We start from the raw sequence: 19,740 nt of genomic DNA on the forward strand, positions 1-19,740 counted from the left end.
CCTGGAGAACTTGCTTGTGCTCCATATAAATCTGTCTGTTGTGGGCGAAACATGTGTGGGGACAGAGAGTGAACGTGAAGCACCTGGAGTGGGTGTCATCCTGAGGGATGTGTCTGTGTATCTCTGTCTGTGACAAAACATGAGGATGAGTTCCATAAGTCGGCTGTAACACTGTTTTACTGTCACAAAACATTGATTACAGGGCTAATCTCAATGACGTTTGCCCTTGATGTGTCAGAATGCACAACACGGTAGGCCAAATGCTGGAAACTGAGATTAGAATAGATAGATGCCTGAGGACACGCACCGATACACTGGCCCAGGTAGTCTCTTTCCACGTGATAAAAACTCGAAGACAAGGAGAAACTGACCTGTCACCAAAAGGATCGAAAATGGAAAAGCAAAAACAATGTCATTGAGAAATGATACAAACATCTCCGGCGCGTTCCCTGGTTGTCTTGGTGATTCAGATTTGGTGCTTTTGGAGCCACGGCCCTGGTTTGAAATACTGAGTGGAAGATGTTACCTCCTCGCTTTTAGCGATGACAGCTTTGCTGACTCATTGTAATTTTATTCATTAACTGGCGTCTCTGGTTTGGCAGCATTTATTCAATCAACCACATTGCAGTGGGTCTGGAGTCACATGTCGGCCAGACTAGGTACGGGTGGGCAGTTTCTGTCCCTAAAGGGCATTAGTGAACTGGATGGGTTCTTCCGACAATCGATTGCATGGATTGCATCGCCTCCCTATGAGGAGAAGGAAAGGGGCTGTGAGGTAACTAACTGTGTCCCAAACGATATTCAAGCTAACGTGAAACAAAGAACTGTGGATGCTGGAAAACAGAAACAAAAACAGGATCTGACACAGAAACCCAGCAGGCCAGGCAGCATCTGTGAGAGATACAGTTAACATTTCAGATCGACTGACTGTTCATCAGAACCAGGTCAGTTATGCCTTTTTATATTATAATGCCAGGGAAATGATCACGTTTATCTGTCGAATCAGCATATTTATTAAAATATCACATTAATTTCCCGTCGTCAACTTTACAACTTTAACAGACTTTTATCGCCTGTAATGCTGCTTCCGTGGCCCTCAGGTGCTGAAAGGCTCTGCTTAAAAGGTTTTATTTGCCTTTTCCTTTCAGTTAGTTAGCAGCGGTGTCGAATGGAGAATTGGCCCTTTTAGTGTCTACCTCAATATGCATCTCTATTTGTCTCTGGGTATTCACCTCACCAAATTTTATATTCTCCAACTCCGTCCATCCATATTGAGGGCAGCACAGTGGCACAGTGTTTAGTACTACTGCCCCACAGCGCCAGCCACCAGGGTTCAATTCCAGCCTTGGGCGGCTGTCTGTGTGGAATTTGTGTATTCCCCCCGTGTCTGCATGGGTTTCCTCCCACAGTCCAAAGATGTGCAGGGTAGGTGGATTGCCCATAGTGTTTAGGAAGGTGTAGATTAGGTGGGTTATAGGGAGGTGGGATGCTTTGAAGTTCAGTGTGGACTTGTTGGGCCAAAGGGCCTGTTTCCACACTGTAGGGATTCTATATCGATATCCCTCATTTCCCATTGCTGCTCTTTGAAAAGTCTGAAGACCGGACAATGTTTGAGACTGGAGCTGCTGAGAGGCTTTCCCACCCCGATTGTAAAGCCTGGAACTGGGCTCACATTCTCCAAATAGTGTTTCTGTTACTTAGGACTGAGCCAAGGAGGCATTTATTCCCTCAAAACATGATGAGTGTTTAGACTTCTAAATAGAATTCCTAATCCACCAGAAAAGAAACAAAATGCCACAGTTATATGATGACTGTGATGTTTTTACTGTTGGTGTAAAATGAATGAATGGTGACAGCAGAGAATGAGGGTGATCAGTTCGTGGTGCCTGCCTCATTACCACAATATTCCACAGTAAGGCTGCAGTTTATTCTGTCTCACCTTGTTATTCCTACCAAACCTCAGGATAAATTAATTGTAGCAGGAAACCATTCCCTGATGGAGAGAAAACAGGTGACAGGAGTACCAGCACCAAATGATAACTGTCTGCACTAAAACATAAGAACCATGCTCAGTTCTCTGCACAGACAGGGCACGTAATGGTCGAGTGGTATTGTCAGTGGACTGTTTATTCAGAAAACCAGGTAACGTTCTGGAGACCAAAGTTCAAATATCACCCCCAGAAAATGATGGGATTTCAATTCAATAAATAACTGTAATTTAGAATGCAAAGATGGCCATAAATCCATCATCCGGGAACCAAAACCCATGTGGTTCCGTAATGTCCTTCAGGCATCTTTGATCCTTACTGATCGCGCCTACGTCTGACTCCAGGCCTCCAGCAAACATGGTGGATAATTAGCAACGGGCAATAGATGTTGGCCGAGCCAGTGACACCTTCAGTCTGTGAATGAATAAAGGGGAGCAAGTAACTTTGTTGTTATATGGCATTTCAGAAATGTTGAAACGAGGAATCTTCAATATAACGTTCAGTCACCGCAGGGATTTTTACTCAGGGTCGCCTGTTTACTACACACTGTTTTTTACCCAACCGTAGGGCCATTTCCTTAACCATACAATCACAGTAACTTGGGGAACTTTGTTGTATCAGTATTCCTTGGTGAGAATTTCAATCTAACACCACTTTTCAACACGGATTGTTGACAGCTCAATATTCTCCTGTGAAAATACATGGAAATAGACAATTTTCTCCTGCGATAATGGGAACTGCAGATGCTGGAGAATCCGAGGTAACAAATTCTGGAGCTGGATGAAGACAGCAGACCAGGGACCATCTCAGGAGCACAAAAGCTGACGTTTTGGGCCTGGACCCTTTAGTTTAAAACTGACATTTTCACCTGTTTCAGCCGACTGGATAAAGAGCATGGGGTCATCCCCTTGGGGCCCATGAACAACGTTAACACACACTGAGCGAACCTAACAAGAAGAATAGGTTCATTTTGGTTACTGAGCAAATGTAAAGCCTGACCCATTGGAGACAACATTGAGCCCTGCACCAACAGCTCCACACTCACTTCCTGCCTCATGCCCCCGCGCCCCCCCCCCCCCCCCCCCAGCCATCATTGCCTTTCACTTTGGCTTCACTCCCACACTTTGCTTCTGAACGTGTTCCTGACCAATTGTAGGTGTTCACTTAGAAACTACAACTTGAACCCGGATGCCTGGGTTAGGACTTCATTCAGTCGGATTGGATTTATTGCCCATCCCTAATTAACCCACAGATGGAGGTGATGATTTACTTTATTAAACACTCAAACTCATTGGCACGTAGGGACAGCTTTGATGCTATTAGGAAGGGAGTTCCAGGACTTAGAAGCAGCGACGCTGAAGGAACAGCAGCATAGTTCAAACTCAAAATGGTAAGAAACTTGGAGAGGAGTTTGAGGTGATCATATCCCTGCTGCCATTATCCTCCAACATGAAGGCAAACTTTCATTGGACTGATTCTGCTAGATCCAGGGTGTGTGTTCTGTACATAACCAGCAACTCATTTTCATTCCTAAGGTTAACAGGAAGAGATATAAATCTCCATTTCCTAAGTGGGAATTGCATCCATGCCTGAGCGACGCAAGCACTAAAAGCCAACCAGTTTAATTGACACTGATCCAAGCAACCTCACTTGCACACACTCCCAAGTGTGTTCTTACACCAGACGCATCTTCACCAACGAAGTGTCTCTCTCCAAGTTTTGAAATGATTCACATTATAGCCCTGCGTTTCAAAGCGGAGAAAACGGGGCTGTAATAATCTGATGTTGTTCAGTAGATGTATTGCAGAAAAGCTGCTGTTAACTGGTGATAGCAAGAACTGCGGATCCTTTATTCATACGCAGGATGAGGGGGATGTTTGGAGAGGCCAACATTTATCAGCCATTTCCAATTTCCAGAGAGGGCAGAAAAGAGTCGACCACATTGCTGTGGGTCTTGAGTCACATATAGGCCATACCAGGTAAAGATGGCAGTTTCCTTCCTGAAAAGATATCAGTGAACAAGGTAGGTTTTTCACAACAATTGACTTGGCTCCCAAAATGACTAAATGCCTGTCTATCTCAGCCTTGAACATACCTCGCCTTGACAGAACACAACGGGCCAAGCAGCACCAGAGGAACAGGCAAGGTTGACATTTCACGTCGGGACCCTTCTTCACAAATGGGGGAGGGGAAGGGGATTCTGAAATAAATAGGTAGACGGCGGAAGCAGATAGAAGATGGAGAAACCAGAAGATAGGGTGGTAGGAGACAGACAGGTCAAAGAGTCAGAGTGAGAGCCAGTGAAGGTGAATGTAGGTGGGGAGTTAAGGGGGGAATAGGTCAGTCCAGGGAGGATGGGCAGGTCAGGGCGGCGAGATGAGGTTAGTGGGTAGGGGGTAGGGGTGGGGCTTGAGGTGGGAAGAATGGTTAGGGCAGCGGGGACTAGCTGGGCTGCTTTTGGTGACATGTCCATCCTGGGCCTCCTGCATTGAGACAACTACGCCACCTGAAAGATGCAGGAACAGGATCTCATATTTCGCTTGAGGAGTCTGCAGACCAAGGGTATCAATGTAGATTTCACAAGGTTCAAAATCTCCCCTCCCCTGACCACATGGCAGAATGTCCTGGGAACTGGAATCACAGGACAATGAAGAGTGAACTTTCTGATTGAGCACAAACAGTCCAACACCTGCCATTCCTTTTAGAGGCCGGGCATTGACTCAGGTGTCATTGGGACATGAACTGAGCTGAGACATGGAAAGAATTCTCATTCCTGCACATCAGGAATTCAAATCTCATCTCAGCTCCAGGGCAATGAGAAAACTGAGAAATAGACAAGACACTGAAAGGGTCGAAGGGAGACGGGCCTGTTTGTAGAATATCTGGTTCCCAGTGATGTGGATGGGTCTGCAGAGGGAAGGATCAGTCTGATCCCATGTCTCCCCAATGAATGTCCCAGGTTTTATTTTGGAAAAGTAAAGCTGATACAAGACAATTGTCACTCCAAGCGAGGCAGTTGGAAGTTTGAATTCACTACCAGCCCGCTTTAAGGGCTGCTGCAAGAGCTCGCTATTTTGTGTGGTGCAATTGGCTGGTGCTTTCGACTGTGAAATGTGAAGTTGGTGGTTTGAGGCCACTGAGAAAGGAACAAGTGCTGTTCTCCCTCTACCAGTTCCCTTTTGAGTATACAGTTACGGGTTTTAATGCAGTCATGAAAATGTTCACCAAACGGAAATCTTGTCTGGTGAGTGACCATAAAGTTATTTCTATGTTGCTTTAATAGCTACAATAAAGAGTTGGGAATGCTTGGAATCAGAAACAAAAACCTAAACTGCACGACAGAAAGGAGAAAACAGAGTTCTGAAGAAGTTCTGAAATGTTGACTCAAATCCTCTGCCCACAGATGCTCCCAGATCAGCTGAGGTTTTTTTTCCTGCAATATATATTTTCATTTGCAAATGAATGTTCATTTTATCTATTGGAATTAAACAACCAGAATCACCATGTATTACATTAAACACTTTGGAAATCTGTGAAGTGATTGGATTCAAACAAACCCAGCAATAATTCATCCACAGGGTGACTGGCCATGGAAAGTGACCTGAAAAGACAAACAGCAGGGCATTTCTCCCAGTAGTCATGGCCGAGTGGTTAAGGCGATGGATTTGAAATCCATTGGGTTATTCCTGCGCAGGTTCGAATCCTGCTGACTACGGGTAAAAGCCGAGTAGAAACGCAAAGTCTGTTTATGACAGGAGTCAAAGCAGGGCCAGCAAGACTTTTTACTGAGATTGCCAATGGTAGGAAAAGGCAACTCACTGCCGGTCATGTTCAAACAAACCAAACCTTCATAAAAGTTGTGATCAGAGATAATGGGAACTGCAGATGCTGGAGAATCCAAGATAACAAAGGTTGAAGCTGGATGAACACAGCAGGCCAAGCAGCATCTCAGGAGCACAAAAGCTGACGTTTTGGATCTAGACCCTTCATCAGAGAGAGGGATGGGGAGTGGGCGCCTCCCCTTCTCTCCCTATTTATTCCAGAGCCCTCATCCCATCCCGCTCTCTGATGAAGGGTCTAGGCCCGAAACGCCAGCTTTTGCTCCTGAGATGCTGCTTGGCCTGCTGTGTTCATCCAGCTTCACACTTTGTTATCTTCATAAAAGTTAACGTGTTTTCGGATATAAATTTGCAGGGACAACCATGGTGACGCAGTGAGCCATTTGCTGTAACTCCAGACTAAACTTTCTCGTGGCGTTGAAAGTGAAATAAGCTTTGAACTCTTGATCTGCAGGCAACGAAAATCCTTCGAAGGTCTCACCGAGAACAGCAAAGGGGAGGGGAGGCTGAAATAGTCCGCAAGCTGCTCATGGGTATGTGCCAATTTACGAACCCCACCAACCAAATCACTGCAGTTGCTGGGAATGAAAAAAACACACAAAAACCCAGGCTCAGCGTTATGAACCTTTAGAAGGGAGGGGAGAATGAAGCGTGAATCTGTCCAACTGAACAAAGACAGTCAGGCACCTTGCCCTTCTTGAAGAGGCTCACACATTGACTCTGATATTCTGATATTCTCGGGTATATTTGTTGCTGTGTGTGCAAGTATTCTATGTATTTTTCTCCTACACGGATAACTTATAATATAAGCCATGTGTCAGCTTTTAACACCTCCTCCTACCATCCCCCGATCATAACCCCACCCCCGACCACCAAAACAGCATCTCCCAGACCACCCATAACCTCATCACCAACAGCCTCATGCCTCATCGTTCCCCAACCCCACACCGCCCGCTTCTATCCCCATCCCAAAATCCAGAAACCCGACTGCCCTGATCGACCATTCGTCCCCGCTCCTGCCCCACCGAACTTATCTCCAATTATCTCGACTCTCTTTCCTCCCCCGGGTCCAGGTGATCCCCACCTACATCCGGGACACCACCCAGCCCTCCACCTCCTCCAAAACATTCGAATCCTTGGCCGTCAACACCTCATCTTCATCATGGATGTCCAATATCTGTATACTTGCATTATCCTAAAAAGCCCTCTGCTTCTCTCTGTCCCGCAAGCCAGGCCAGTCCCCATTCACCGATATCCACCAAACTGAACTCGTCCTTAATCTGAACAACTTCTCCTTCAACTCCTCCCACTTCCTATGGATGAAAGGGCTGGCCACAGTGGCACAAGCTATACCTGCCTCTTTGTGGGAAATGTGGAACAGTCCCTTTCCCACAGTTACACTGGCCCTATCCCCCACTTCTTCCTCTGTTACATCGATGACTGTATCAGTGCCGCTCCATTCTCCCAGGAGGAGCTCGAGCATCCAACTTACCAACACCTTCCACCCCTCTGCTCCCAAAATGAGGCGTTCTACACACACACACACACACACACACACACACACACACACACACACACACACACACACACACAAACACACACAAAAACAACCCCCCCCCCGCAACAGTGGTTGAAAATACCCTTGACCCCATCTCTTGCGTTTCCCACACCTCAGCCCTTGCACTCCCTCCCCACAATAAAAACAAATAGAGAATCCCCCTTGTCCTCACGTATCACCCTATCAATCTCCGGATCCAACAGATCATTCTCCACCACTTTCACTACCCGCAATCTGACCCCACCACCAAAGACATTTTTCCCTCTCCACCCTGATCTGCTTTCTGGAGGGACCACGGTCTCCAGGCCTCCCTCTTCCACTCCACACTTCCCACTAGCCCCACCAGCCCTGGCACCTTTCCCTGCAACCGCAGGAAGTGCTACACCTGCCCCTACACTTCCCTCCTCACTTCCATCCCAGGCCCCAAGAAAACCTTCCATACGAAACAGATGTTCACCTGCACATCTGCTGATGAGGTCTTTTGTATCCACTGTTCCCAATGTGGCTTCCTCTACATCGTGGAGACCAAGCGCAGGCTCAGAGATCACAGAGAGCACCTACACTCATTTTGTGACAAACAACAACACCTCCCAGTCGTAAATCACTTCAACTCCCCCTCCTGCTCCCTTGATGACATGACCATCCTGGGCTTCCTCCAGTGTCACAACGATGCCACCCGAAGGTTGGAGGAACAGCACCTCATATTCAGCCAGGGAACCCTGCAGCCCAATGGTATTAATGTGGACTTCATAAGCTTCAAAATCTCCCAAACCCTGGCCTCATCCCAAGATCAGAGCCTGCTCATCCCTGCCTACTTGATTTGTCCATCTTCTCTCCCACATATTCACCTCTCCCTCCTCACTGACCAACCCACATCCCCACTCCCTTCCTACACACAACTCTTCAAGCTTCATACCCGCCTCATTGACCTTTCCGTCTTCTTTCCCACCCTATCCACTCCACTATCTACCTGCTATCACTGTCCACCCATTTATTTCAGAGTCCCCTCACCCTCCCCATTTCTGAAGAAGGGCCCAGACCTGAAACGTCAAGTTTCCTGATCCTCCAATGTCGCCTGGCCTGCTGTGTTCACCCAGCTCCACCCCTTGTTATATCAGACACGTCTTTTGTCTCTCCTTCTCCATCCCCACTCCCCTTCGCTTGAAAGCTTTTGTCGGCGAAATTCTCCCACCCTTCACCCGCCCATTCCCTCTGTTCACCGTCCCCCTCCCCCTTCCCGTGCCCTTGCTCACTGATCTGAACTAATCTCCCAGTTTCGGAGTCCACAGCAGAGAAAAATGCCCTTTGGACCAACGAATTATTGCTGGTCAAATAACTATTCAAGTGTCATTTCCAGCACTTTTCCCAGAATTGTCATCACAATTAAACAGAAATTGCATAAAAAACTCTATGTCTGGCAACATCTGCAGAGAGAATAGATCTAAGGAACGGAAACTTGACACGAAATGTTAACTCTGATTTCTCTTCACAGATACTGCCAGACCTGCAGAACTTTGTCAACAACTGCATCAGAGATAATGGGAACTGCAGATGCAGGAGAATCTGACATAACAAAGTGTGACGCGGGATGAACACAGCAGGCCAAGCAGCATCTAAGGAGCACAACAGCTGACGTTTCGAGCCTGACCCTTCATCAGAGAGGGGTTGGGGTGCGGGTCTGGAATAAATAGGGAGAGACGGGGAGGCAGACAGAAGATGGAGAGAAAAGATGATAGGTGGAGAGGAGAGTATAGCTGGGGAGGTAGGGAGGGGTGAGGTCAGTCCAGAGAAGACGGAGAGATCAAGGAGGTGGGATGAGGTTAGGAGGTAGGAAATGGAGGTGCGGCTTGAGGTGGGAGGAAGGGATGGGTAAGAGGAAGAACAGGTTAGGGAGGGAGAGACAGGATGGACTGGTTTTAGGATGCAGTGGGGGGAGGGGATGAGTTGAGCTGGTTGAGTGATGCAGTCGGGGAAGGGGACGAACTGGGCTGGTTTTGGGATTCGGTGGGGGAAGGGGAGATTTTGAATCTGGTGAAGTCCACATTGATACCATTGGGCTGCAGGGTTCGCAAGCGGAATATGAGTTGCTGTTCCTGCAAACTTCGGGTGGCATCATAGTGGCACTGCAGGAGGCCAATGATGGACATGTCATCTAAAGAATGGGAGGGGCAGTTGAAATGGTTCGCGACTGGGAGGCGCGGTTGTTTATTGCAAACCGAGCGGAGGTGTTCTGCAAAGCGGTCCCCAAGCTTCCGCCTGGTTTCACCAATGTAGAGGAAGCCACATTGGGTACAATGGATACAGTATACCACATTGGCAGATGTGCAGGTGAACCTCTGCTGAATATCGAAAGTCATCTTGGGGCCAGGGATAGGGGTGAGGGAGGAGCTGTGGGGGCAAGTGTAGCATTTCCTGCGGTTGCAGGGGAAGGTGCCGGGTGTGGTGGGGTTGGAGGACAGTGTGGAGCGAACAAGGGAGTCACGAAGAGAGTGGTGTCTCCGGAAAGCAGACAAGGGTGGGGATGGAAAAATGCCTTGGGTGGTGGGGTTGGATTGTAGATGGCGAAAGTGTCGGAGTATGATGCGTTGTATCCGGAGGTTGGTGGGGTGGTGTGTGAGAATGAGGAGGATCCTCTTTGGGCAGTTGTGGCGGGGGCGGGTTGTGAGGAATGTGTTGCGGGAAACGCGGGAGAAGCGGTCAAGGGTGTTCTCAACCACTGTGGGGTAAAGTTGCAGTCCTTGAAGAACTTGGATATCTGGTGTGTTCGGGAGTGGAATGCCTCATTCTGGGAGCAGATGCGACGGAGGCGGAGGAATTGGGAATAGGGGATGGAATTTTTGCAGGGAGGTGGGTGGGAGGAGGTGTATTCTAGGTTGCTGTGGGAGTCGGTGGGCTTGAAATGGACATCAGTTACAAGCTGGTTGCCTGAGATGGAGATTGAGAGGTCCAGGAAGGTGAGGGATGTGCTGGAGATGGCCCAGGTGAACTGAAGGTTGGGGTGGAAGGTGTTGGTGAAGTGGATGAACTGTTCAAGCTCCTCTGGGGAGCAAGAGGCGGGGCCAATTCAGTCATGAATGTAACGGAGAAAGAGGTGGGGTTTGGGGCCTGTGTAGGTGCGGAAGAAGGACTGTTCCACGTAACCTAAAAAGAGGCAGGCATACCTGGGGCCCATGCAGGTCCCCATGGCCACTCCCTTTGTCTGTTGGAAGTGGGAGGAATCAGAAGAGAAGTTGTTGAGGGTGAGGACGGGTTCGGCTAGGCGGATGAGGGTGTCGGTGGAGGGGGACAGGTCGGGCCTCCAGGACAGGAAGAAGCGGAGGGCCTTGAGGCCATCTGCATGTGGAATGCAGGTGTATAGGGACTGGACGTCCATGGTGAAAATGAGGTGTTTGGGCCAGGGAATTGGAAGTTCTGCAGGAGTTGGAGGGCATGGTCGGTGTCAAGGACATAGGTGGGGAGTTCCTGGACCAAAGGGGAGAAAATGGAGTCCAGATATAGGTGGAGATGAGTTCGGTGGGGCAGGAACAGGCTGAGACAATGGGTCGACCAGGGCAGGCAGGGTTGTGGATTTTGGGAAGGAGATAGAAACGGGCCGTGTGGGGTTTGGGTTTGAATTTTTTGACGGCCCGTTTCTATCTCCTTCCCAAAATCCACAAACCTGCCTGCCCTGGTCGACCCATTGTCTCAGCCTGCTCCTGCCCGACAGAACTCATCTCCACCTATCTGGAATCCATTTTCTCCCCTTTGGTCCAGGAACTCCCTCCCTACATCTGTGACACAACCCACGCCCTCCACCTCCTCCAGAACTTCCAATTCCCTGGCCCCCAACACTTCATTTTCACCATGGACGTCCAGTCCCTTTCCACCTGTATTCCGCATGCAGATGGCCTCAAGGCCCTCCGCTTCTTCCTGTCCCGCAGGCCCGACCAGTCCCCATCCACTGACACCATCATCTGCCTCGCCGAACTCGTCCTCAGCCTCAACAACTTCTCTTTTGATTCCTCCCACTTTCTACAGACAAAGCGGGTGGCCATGGGAACCCACATGGGTGCCAGCTATGCCTGCCTCTTTGTAGGTTCCGTGGAACAATCCCTCTTCCGCATTTACACAGGCCCCAAACCCCACCTCTTCCTCCGTTACATTGATGACTGTATCAGCGCCGCCTCTTGCTCCCCAGAGGAGCTCGAACAGTTCATCCACTTCACCAACACCTTCCACCCCAACCTCCAGTTCACCTGGGCCATCTCCAGCACATCCCTCACCTTCCTGGACCTCTCAGTCTCCATCTCAGGCAACCAGCTTGTAGCTGATGTCCATTTCAAGCCCACCAACTCCCACAGCTACCTAGAATACACCTCCTCCCACCCACCTTCCTGCAAAAATTCCATCCCCTATTCCCAATTCCCCTGCCTCCGACGCATCTGTTCCCAGGATGAGGCATTCCACTCCCGCACATCCCAGATGTCCAAGTTCTTCAAGGACTGCAACTTTCCCCCAACAGTGGTCGAGAACGTCTTTGACCGCGTCTCCCGCAACACATCCCTCACACCCAGCCCCGCGAAAACTGCCCAAAGACGAACCCCCTCCTTCTCACACACCACCCCACCAACCTCCGGAAACAACGCATCATCCTCCGACACTTCTGCCATCTACAATCCGACCCCACCACCCAAGGCATTTTTCCATCCCCAACCTTGTCTGCTTTCCGGGGAAACCACTCTCTCCATGACTCCCTTGTTCGCTCCACACTGTCCTCCAACCCCACCACACGCGGCACCTTCCCCTGCAACCGCAGGAAGTGCTACACTTGCCCCCACACCTCCTCCCTCACCCCTATCCCAGGTACCAAGATGATTTTCCATATTAAGCAGAGGTTCACCTGCACATCTGCCAATGTGGTATGCTGGATCCATTGTACCCGGTGTGGCCTCCTCTAAATTGGGAAAACCAAGCAGAGGCTTGGGGACCGCTTTGCAAAACACCTCCACTCAGTTTGCAGTGAACAACTGCAGCTCCCATTCATGAACCATTTCAACTGCCCCTCCCATTCTTTAGATGACATGTCCATCATGGGCCTCTTGCAGTGCCACTATGATGCCACCCGAAGGTGCAGGAACAGCGACTCACATGCCGCTTGGGAACCCTGATACCATTGGGCTGCAATGTGGACTTCACCAGCTTCAAAATCTCCCCTTTCCACACCGCATCCCGAAGCCAGCCCAGTTCGTCCCCTCCCCCAACTGCATCACACAACCAGCCCAGCTCATCCCCTCCGCATCCCAAAACCAGTCCAGCCTGTCTCTGCCTCCCTCACCTGTTCTTCCTCTCACCCATCCCTTCCTCCCACCCCAAGCCGCACCTCCATTTCATACCTACTAACCTCATCCCACCTCGTTGATCTGTCCGTCTTCTCTGGACTGACCTATCCCCTCCCGACCTCCCAAACTATACTCTCCTCCCCACCTATCTTCTTTTCTCTCCATTTTGCTCTGCCTCCCCCTCTCTCCCTATTTATTCCAGAACCCTCTCCCCATCCCCCTCTCTGATGAAGGGTCCTGGCCCGAAACGTCAGCTTTTGTGCTCCTGAGATGCTGCTTGGCCTGCTGTGTTCATCCAGCCTCACATTTTATTATTATGAACTTTGTCATCAATATCTGTTTTGTTTCTGATATGCAACATCCACAGTTCTTTCAGCGCTTATTTTATACAGCTAATGACCAGTGGAATGTGATGATGGTTTTCACCACTCCCACATTTCCAGGCTGTGAGTTTCAGATTCCCACTATCTGAGTGAAAAATAAAATCCTCACGTCCGATCTAATGTGTCTGTCCTAGCCCCCCCCGTCCCAGATACTGATTCCACCACCAAGCACAAAGATTCATCTTGTTTACTCTGTCTGTTTCCCTCATAAATGTACACCTCACGCTCACGTCCTCGCCACCCTCCCCTCTCCCCCGTCTCTCAGTGTTTGACAAAAACAGAAGTTGCTCGAAAAGCTCAGCAGGTTCGACTGCATCTGAGAAGGAAACAAACAGTGATAACCTTTTGGGTCTGGTGACCCTTCCTCAGTCTATGCTGCTGTCATGAATTGAACCCCAGTCTCTGAGGGTGGAGAGATTCCCTGCTGATAGATTAGATTCTGTCCTGCTGGGTGTCTCTCACATTCACTTTTAGTCTTTCAGATTTGAACCATCAGCAGTGTTCTTTCGTTCTGTAATCCTAACACATGGATGATACATTATCAATAATTCAACTCATGATTCTATATGTGTTTTGTAGTTTGCTTGAAACTGTGATAAATATTTGAGGCCTTTCTCAGTCGGGAAAGAGTATAAATGTAGTTTCACTGTAACCAGCTCCCCCGATTCGATCGGTTGCCGGCTCTGCAGGCCTCCAATGCACTGGCTGATGTAAGCAGTAAAATTGGCGACAGTGTCTTAAACAGTGAAACCTCCAGTTGTACAAAGTCTCTTCAGATCTTCGCTGAGACCCTGCACGCAGAACAGACAAAGTGTTGATCGTGTCTCGTCAGCCAAATGAGAATTCCTTATGATCTGTAACAGGAACGACTGGGTTTATTGAAGAAATTTCCCAGAATTATTCAGCATCTGACAGAGTAGTTAGCAGTCAGGTGGGCTGCTCAAAGATGAGGGCAATAACTTTAAAATATTCATTTAAAATCCTGGAATAAGTGCTCAAAATTGGTTTTAATGTTCTGCAGGAAAAACAAAGTCATTTTGTTTCTTTCCAGCACCGTCTTTTTTTTTATTTTCTTGTAATTATCTCTCTCCCTCCTCTACTTGGATTATAGGTCATCCCTTCCCTTGCTATTCAGCTGTAAACATTTTACTCACACCATCTAACACTTTTTGATCACCGACAGACTTATTTTTGGACAGAGGCTCACCAGTTCCGACGTGCCACAGCGAAAACCCACAATGGCCTCCTCAGAAGACAGACACACGATGCGACCTATAGAGTACCCTTCATCATAAAGTAATTCCCCAGACCGGAGAGACTGCACCATGTTCTCCACAGCCTTCAACATGTCATTGATGATGACCAGCATCTCACCAAGATGATCCATACACCTCCACTTCTCACCTTCAAACATCCTCCAAACCTCAATCAGGCTGTCGTTCACAGCGAGCTACCCAACCTTCAGGACAACATCGACCACAACACCACACAATCCTGCCACTAGTGCCTCTGAAAGGTGTCAGATCATTGACACATATACTACCATCACATATGGGCACATCACTCACCACATAAAGGGAGATACTAATGTGGCTCGGCCAACATTATCTTTCTCACACAGTGCAGGCAAGAATGCCCCAGGCATGGTATTTTAGTGAGACCATGACAACAAATGAATTGACTCTGTGCAACAATTGCCAGACAAGAATGTTCCCTCCGAGTTGGGGAACACATCAGCAGTAAAGTACATTAAGCTTTGATCTTTGGGTCAGCATGCAAGGTGGCCTTTGAGACACACGACAAAGCAGAATCACCGAGCAGAAACTGATAGCCAAATTCCATGCCCATGAAGACAGCCTCAATCATGATCTTAAGTTCATGTCTACATGTGATCCCGCTGTACTGTTCTGTATCGACAAAATCTTCCTCATTGTCCTATTTCGACACCATCACCTTGATAAATTGTTATGACCTCTCTCTCTTGATTAGTTTGTACAGTTTTGGATGATTTATTATTTTGGTTAGACTATCAGCAAGCGAATCTTATAACTATCACATAATTCCAGCCAGAACAAGGTGTGGAGCTGAATGAACACAGAAGGCCAAGCAGCATGTTAGGAGCAAGGATGCTGATGTTTTGGGCCTAGACCCTTCATCAGAAATTGGTTTGTGCCAAGCACAAACTTACTTTTAGTTTGTTTTTGTAATTATCTCTCTGCCTCATTTAATTGGATTAGTCATCCCTTCGCCTGTTATTCAGCTGTTGACACTTTACTCACACCGTTTAACACTTTAGATCACATGCAGAGACTGTTTATTGGAGACTGCACTCAAACCATTTGTCCGATCTTTTGATCTCTCTGTCCTCCATCTCTCTGCCCATAAAGCCTGGCAATGGGGATTGGAGAGCGCGGTCAAACCCTGCTGCTTGTCCCTGTCTCACTCCGTGTGGAGCTGGGGAAGAGAGAATCATTGATGGATGTGTTTTGAATTCAATCTTGTTGTAGCTTTTTAATGGGTTAAATGCAGGTCGGTGGTCACTCAAATTGCTTGATCCAAAATAACGAAAGTTGTGTGCCTGGATGGTCTCAAACACCTGACTTTTCAGTTTGCCACCTAATGCTGACCGGTTGAGCCATAAAAACTGGCAACAACAAGCTGTGCAAAATCTGCTAAAGCAGCGTGTTAGCGGAGTTTGGAAGGGCCGTTGTGAAGCCAGAGCTCTTGCTGTTTTCGGAGTCTGTTGCCCATTTTCCCACTTGCAGCACCGAGAGTATCAGAGGCCCAAGCAGCCACAGTTACCCAGAAGAAATGTAAACATTGCAAACTTGAAGTTGCCCACCTCCTTCGATGTGACTGCATGAGGTAGATCACTCGTGATTTTGGTTACCGGTAAGATTCATACCCATGACTCGATAGAGACTAGAGCTTTAATGCAGTGACTTTGACTGCTCAGTCAAACTATCTACAAACAATTACTGCAGCCAGGCTATAGAAGCCGTTTCACATAGCTTCTTCATCAGATCTTCCTTCTCGATTTTGTCCAAGATCTTAAAATTGTATTTCATGGCCCATTTCCCCTTGACTCCTGTGAGCTTATTGCATTTATTTCCCTTACCCAAACCAATTATGAGCCTATAAGTCTGGTCAAATCTCCCTCCAACTCCAGTTGGTCCATTGCTTCACAACTCCCTCAGTCCTGAAACTTTCTGGTTTATGAATGAATCTGTCTCCTCTGAGGATCCTCCCCTCCTGCACAATGTATGATAATCTCCGTTCGAGTATACCTGGTCGTCCTCAGTCAGGAGGAGAGACGTTGTGAATTCCTGGAATAAAAGAGAAGTGTTGGAGCACCCAGTAAGACTGAAAACCTCTAGGAAGAGAGAAATAATGCTAATGTTTAGAACCAGTTATTATACTTTTATGTCTGCACTTATAGTGATTGATTTTTGAAGGTTCTTTCACTGAGGCTCATATGAGGACATATATATAAAATATTAAATCAAACAAAGGGAATAATTTGTGTGTCTGATTTCCAACCGAGACTGACACTGTCCTTACTGAACTTCTTTTACAGAATATATAAAAAAATCAGCGGGCAGGAAACTTTAAACAAACATCAAATCAAAATTTGGCATGATCAATCGATTAATCAGAAACTGGACATTATTGGCCTTTTGAGTGGAAGTATTCAGTTCCCTGTCATTACCACTCACTGCATGTAATGTAGCCATTATAACCTTCATGTTGATCTAAATCTGACATTTGTATCCCATGATCCATTTCTTTTCAGTTAATGTGCATCCCTTGTTTTGCCCACATTGCCTCAACCAACAGTAAACAGTACAGCTCTGCCAAATCTCCCTTCAGCTTCCATTAATCCTTGACATCCTAAATCTTTCATTGTTTAACCTTTCTGGCAAAGGAACAGGTCTGCTTCCTCTCAGCGACCCTCCGTCCTTCCCAATGTGTGGGTGATCTCTGGTTTGCACAATCCCAGATGCTCTGTGTTCCCGTGTGCGATGTCATCATGCAGCAACAGTAGCACAGTGACACCACCTGTTCCTTAGGGATTTCCTCAAGTGAGATTTTTCTCGAGCTCCAGTATTTCTGATACCTTTCAAGCTGCAGGTGCAACAGGTGAATCTCAAATTGTGAACACTGACGTGGTTGAGTATTTTTGACCATTCGTCAACAATGTTGAGTTTTAGTGCTGTGCCTGTTACCTGTGAGAGGTTCTGTAGCTCTCGAGCTGGTGTGTCTCCTTTAGTATGGATCTGAATCTATTTCAGTATATTGCTCTGTTTCACTTCTGCCTTCCCTCTGTCTCTAATAATGTGTGAGTAACTGGCTGTTTAATGCTTCTGTTACTCTATCAGATTACGTCCAGATGAGCTTTCTACAACATCTCTTTGATCGAACCCTATGGGTTTAGAAGCTTTGTCTTCCCACAGTATGTTTTGTAGTCAGGAATTATTCTTAATGCAGTCCTTTTCGTTTCTGTTCTGAGCTTATATTAACCAACAGGTTCTGCACCATGTCATTCATTCAACATTTCCTGATACATGAAATTTGGATCACTCTCCACAGGTATCAGTAACTATTGCCAATCCTCAGTAACATCTGGAGAATATGATTTTTGAACTTTCTGAACCATTGCAGGCCGTGTGGTGAAGTCGCACTTGCAATGATATTCGGTAAGGAGTTACCAAATGATCGTGAAGGATTAGTGATGTTTTCCAAAAGAACAATTTAAATGTTTTCACATTTTTGATTCAATCCAATGATCTGACATATTACACAGGGTTGTCACAAAACAATATTTGATACCAGGCACTTATGGATATATTAGGACAAGTGATCCAAAACAGGCCAATGAAGTAGGTTTCAAGGAATATCCTGAATGAAGAAAGGGACTTTTAAAACCAAGGATGCTGAGGGAGTAAATTCAAGAGCTTATGGCCTTGGAAACTGAGGCCATGAAAAAGGTGGGAGAGTTAAAACCAGAAATCCACAGGAGGTTGGAAGTCAGGAAGAACAAATATATTGAAGGAAAAACCGAAAGAACTGTAGATGCTTGAAAGTAGTAACGCAAACAGAAATTGATGAAAAACTCAGCATATCTAGCAGTGCTTGTGGAGAGAGAGCAACATTATTGTTTTGTGTTTAGTGACCCTTCTTCAGATATATCTCAGAGGGTTGTGCAGCTGGAGGCACTATCACAAGAAGGAGGTTTGATGACAAAATTTCAAAATAAGGATATGAATTTCAATACCTTGGTGCTTTGCCACCCAGAAAATGTGTATGTTAATGAGCACAGGATGGCAAAACTCGAAGATGTTGAAATGGGTGAGAGTAAACACACAGGCAGTAGATTTTTGGGTCTTTTCAAGATTTCAGAGAAGGAGAATTCAGAGGCCAGCTGGGAGTGTGTTTGGTGAGTTAAGTAGAGAGGTAACAAAGGAATGGATGAGAGTTTCAGCAGCAGATGAGCTGAGATGCTGTTGAGGTTGAAATTGTATGTGGGCTTTGTGATAATGGGTGTGGGGGTGCATAATGTAGTTGGAAGCTCATCTTGGGGTGAACTATTGCACCATGACTGTGAGCAGTGTGTTACCAGCCAGTTACCAGGGGCAGGGATGGAGTCAGTGGTGAGGGAGTGGAGTTTGGCTGCCAGCCTGGATTAACATTTAGCATTGTCTATTTAAATGTGATCTGTATTCCTTTTCAAACAGGAATGGACTTGGCAGCAGAACTGATTTTTGAACCAACTGTCAGCCTTATTGAGACAAAGTGTGGAGAAGTTTATCTGTTATGAAGTAAAGTACAGTGACAAACTCAGACAGCTTTTTACAGTTGAATGTCGTTTATACTGCTCATGTCGATAATTAGCAGATAGACAACTTATTGAAGTTTTTGCAGCCTTGGTCTTCAAACTCCATCTTGGGCTTTTAACTTCTGATTCTCGTTGCTTTCTATCGCACAGACCTTTCTTGAGAATCTCCGTTATGCTTGTTCTTTTTTGATTAACCTCCCTCTCTGCCCAAACACAGTTCATACGAACAACACTCACCTCACTTCACCACGTGATGTTCTTCATATTCATAATTATTCTCTTTACATCTTACCTGAGGACTGCTTGACCAGTATTTATTCCCCTTATTTCACCGCCATTTCTCTATTCGCTGACAGAGCGGTGTCAAGAGTATCTTTAGCTTTGAGCTGCAGGAAGCCTTTTCAATCGCGACTCATTAGAAAAAAAACAAAAGAACTGGGATGTTGTCAATTAGGAACAAGAACAAAGTTGCTGGAAAAGCTCAGCAGGTCTGGCAGCATCTGTGAAGGTAAAAAGAGAGTTAACGTTTTGGGTGCAGTGCCCCTTACACAGAGCGACTCATTAAAACCCCAGGATCGCTAATGTAACAATCTTTCTCATCCAGTTCTCAGTCTCATTTGTCTCAAAGTATCAGAGCCTGATGACAATGACAACAGAAAACACAGCGCATGGTGCAGGTCACAATGGTGTCTGGGTGATTGATGTCAGTGTGGGACCAATAGGAATACAGGGTTTACGTGCATTACCGGGCCAACGTCTCTGCCCTTCTAACCAATCGGAATGAAGAGGGGGCTGGATCAGTGCAAACCAGGTGATCA

The 19,740-nt window shown here is 47.0% G+C and overlaps 1 non-coding gene across 1 annotated transcript; it reads left to right on the forward strand.

Annotated features, from left to right (window-relative positions):
- The first annotated feature begins 5,621 nt into the window (after window positions 1-5,621).
- Window positions 5,622-5,703, forward strand: trnas-uga (transfer RNA serine (anticodon UGA)). The gene has a single exon. It is a non-coding gene; the product is annotated as a tRNA-Ser (tRNA).
- The last annotated feature ends 14,037 nt before the right edge of the window (window positions 5,704-19,740 follow it).

Source organism: Stegostoma tigrinum, unplaced genomic scaffold (assembly GCF_030684315.1).
Source record: "Stegostoma tigrinum isolate sSteTig4 unplaced genomic scaffold, sSteTig4.hap1 scaffold_126, whole genome shotgun sequence".
NCBI classification, from domain to species: Eukaryota; Metazoa; Chordata; class Chondrichthyes; order Orectolobiformes; family Stegostomatidae; genus Stegostoma; species Stegostoma tigrinum.